We start from the raw sequence: 3946 nt of genomic DNA on the forward strand, positions 1-3946 counted from the left end.
GGATATATGCACCCCTATGTTCATAGCAGCACAGCCTAAGTGCCCATCAGCAGATGAGTGGATTAAAAAACTATGGTACATCTATACAATGGAATACTATGCTACTGTAGAAAAGAAGGAATTCTTACTATTTGCAACAGCATGGATGGACCTGGAGAGCATTATGCTAAGTGAAATAAGCCAGTTGAGAAAGATAAATATCATATGATATCACTCATTTGTAGAATATAATGAACATCATAAACTTATGAACAAAATTAGAACCAGAGTCTTAGAAGAATTGAACAGACTGTCCAACCTATAAGGGAAGGCAGGGGGGTAGGGGTGAGGGGGTAAGAGATCAACCAAAGGACTCATATACATTCATATGAGCATAACCAATGGTTATGGATACTAGGGGGGTGAGGGCATGTGCTGGGGCTTGGGGGCAGCCGGGGAGTGTTCAATGGTGGAAAAAGGAGACTTAGGTAATACTTTAAACAATAAAGTATTAAAAAGAAGAAATAAAGGGAACTCTGCTTGACATTGAAGTATGAGAAATAAAAAAAAAAGAACAATTATTAGAGTTCAAAACCCCAAACACTGGGATTATTTGGCAAAGGCACCAATAACCCAATATTGCCCCACATGCCCTGGGGGCACTAGAATATCCACTATATATTGATGGATGGCCATACTAATGTTCATACTAGAAAAGTAGGTGGTAAGTTTGAGAAAGATTTTTGTAAAAACATAATTTAAAAAGAATTTTTACAGTTTATTAAACAGATAAAATATAAACTATTCAGAATATTTGCCTATTTAGAAAGATTTATTTGCAATGAATTGTCTTTGGTCAAGGTATTATACTACTTAGAATATTTTAAAAATATTTTGCTAATAAAACAGGATTATAAGAGCTGAAGATTGGTTCTTGATTAAGAAAGGACACTGTGGGCAATAATAAGCTTTAAGAAAATTTCCTCTGGGATTTATCAAAGAATAATTGGTCAGTCAACTGATTAAATCATGGTGCAAATGGAGCAAGACGTTGTCTCAGGATCAAGCCACATGAAAAAGATGAGTTCTACTAATCATCCGTTTGTCAGTGTTGGCCTGCTGCTCACAAATGACTGCTAGGCCAGAGCTTTATTCTTGTAAAACTGTTAATAATGGGTCAGGACAGTCATCTGTACGAAGTTCTATGTTACTATTCATTCTATTACTTCAACATAATTTGAGTTTTTACTTTAACCAATTATAATTTAGCATAAGTATTTAAAATACTTTTCATCCTATTCAATAGATGGTTAAGTGTACCAATATATGCAGGCATTTTTAAGGAAATGATTATTATTTAAAGAAAATTACAGGCATACCCTTAAATATGCCCATTAAAGTTATGAACATTCAACTTTATAAGACATTTGATTTAAAACCCTCACTTTAGCTTGTGAGATATTTCTTTATAAGGAATGACTTGGAGTTTTCCTTCCAGAGCTCCCTGAAGAGAGCCACCATGTGGTCATCTTTGTAGTTGTGTATTTGGTACATCTAGTCTAGTGTTACATTTTCTTTGTAGCTTTTGATTTGAGAGTTTATGGCAGTGATAGTCAAGTGCATCATGCTGTGAGATCAACTTGTTTGGTGAGATATCACTTGAATTGTTTAACTTGTCATTTCCTTCCATTATTTATTTATTTATTTATCTATTTCTCTATTTATTTATTTATTTATTTATTTTTGCATTGAAGTTTGAATTACATAAACAAACACTTTAATGTTTTGGTTTGATTCTTAAGCTATAAAATAATGAGATCATGTAAGCAGTCACATTATAAAATAAAGGAAAACTGTGTTAACTAATTTTAATTATTGACATTATCATCTCTGTTTTAAAGAACTGTGATATGGTTTAAGCATCCATGAATATAAATTTGGGAGTTTGGAAATGCATAAAAAGTTTCCCCATTGGCATCAATGGTATTAGGTTGAAAATTCTCTTTTTGAGAGATTTTTCAGGAAACACTATTTTCACAGGCAGGAAAAACTATACTATCAATGGTTTTTCTAGGTTTATGCTAACTAGGCAATTTGAAAATCTTCTGAACTAGTGAGTTTAGGATGAATGGAGAAAACATTGCTCTCTCACTGATTGTTGGTAACTTGGAACATAGTAGCTTTGTCATTTTTCATGGAATTCAGGAGTGAGTAGAATGACACATTATGTTCATGTGTCTTAATAAGTGAAGTACTCTTTACATCCTAAGTCTGGAGTAGCGATGTCCACTAGTAACATACATGTTGCAACCTTGCCATCATCCCTCCTCAATTGGGATTCTGGAAGAGAATTAAGCTCTAAAGCCCTAGGGGGATTTTATTTTTATGAAATGAATGAATTCTTTTATGCATCTGGAATAGTACTATCTATTTTATTTGGAAGAACTGAAAACAGTCACACATACCATTTTCTTTAGGGATTAATTCTTTTTATGGAACCCTAATTGACTCTCTCTCTCTCTCTCTCTCTCTCTCTCTCTCTCTCTATATATATATATATATAAATATACATACACACATATACATATATATAGATAGTATATGTTTATATATATATACATAAAATAAACAAAGATATATATATCTTATACTATCCAAAATAGGAGTGTATATATATATATATATATATACTATTTCATTATTTGGATATATCACATTTGTTTATGTGGGCTGTGGCTGCCTGGGGTGGGTACCACTTTGTTCAAGGATCAGCTGTACATTCAGCACTGTTGTTCCTACCATTCTCTCAGCCTGCGTATATATTCAGTTGCAGCTTTAATATTATGGAATTTATTAATTCACCCAACAACTATTAACTGCTATAAGCCAGCCCCTGTGCCAGTCTCTGAAAATGTAATGATGAGCAAAATAGACATGGCCTCTGCTCTCAAGATTATGATCTGATGGGAGAGACAGTCCATAATCAAGTAATCACTTTAGTGACTATATAATTAAAACCTGAGAAAGTGCGCTGAAGGAAAAGAATGGGCTTCTCTGAGATCTCTGTCAAAGGAATATAACTCCTACTGGAATTGTTGGCCAAACGTGGTGACAAGGGTGTAGAAGCCAGTGGACTGAAAACATAGGGCGTTAGGTACATTGTTGACAAAAACCTTCTGATGAGAGGTGAGAAAGGAGGGAGGTGGAGTTTCTAAGCAACAGGCGGAGACTAAGACAATACCAACGTGCAGTCCATACTTCAGTATATTACACGTAACGGTCACTGCTTTTCTTAAAGCTGTAGCATGGGATTGTAATATGTAAAACTACTGAGAAAAATAATAAATCTGGAAAAGACATCCAGAAAGTCTGTTTTCCTGGTATCGTACATAATGGTCTTAAAGTTTGGAAAAATACTGGGAACATAATGTTGTTTTTTAACTTGTGAGTTCCTGGTTTTAGCAAATGAGTTTCCCAAAATAGACCTTTGTTGTCAACCTCTCTATAAATTGGAGAGCTGTTTTACTTATCTGTATTCTTTTGAGGTCATGACACATAGGATAAGCTGTATGATAAGAAAGGTTATAAAAGAAAGTATCAAATACTTGGAGAAGAGTCATATTTCAAACACATGGTGCTCCACATTCAGGAGATGCATGCTCAGGCTTTGTGATTTAAGCCTTTTGATGTTCCATGCAAGTGAACCCTTGGTCTAGAAATTCTTCTCCTCTCCCCCCTCCCCCCCCCACACACACCCTAACAAACATGTAGTCCTTCCTTTAAGGGGAGGGATACTTTTCTGTCCTTGGTCAAATTCGTTGTACCAAAGAACTGATAGCATGGCTTAGCTGTGCCAAATGTTAACTGTACTTTTATCAAGACCAGAGAATGGTGGAACATTTGTCCCAACTTTTTAGAAGTTGCCTTTTACAATAGTGTTAGGTGACTGAGAATAAGAATAAGAATG

The 3946-nt window shown here is 34.7% G+C and overlaps 1 protein-coding gene across 1 annotated transcript in view; it reads right to left on the minus strand.

The window, feature by feature from the left end:
* LOC102775182 (transmembrane protease serine 11F-like) overlaps positions 1 to 3946 on the minus strand; it is a 44933-nt gene that overhangs the window by 21138 nt on the left and 19849 nt on the right. The gene's annotated exons all lie outside the window — the stretch shown is intronic.

This window comes from Myotis davidii, unplaced genomic scaffold (assembly GCF_000327345.1).
Source record: "Myotis davidii unplaced genomic scaffold, ASM32734v1 scaffold31, whole genome shotgun sequence".
Lineage (NCBI taxonomy): Eukaryota > Metazoa > Chordata > Mammalia > Chiroptera > Vespertilionidae > Myotis > Myotis davidii.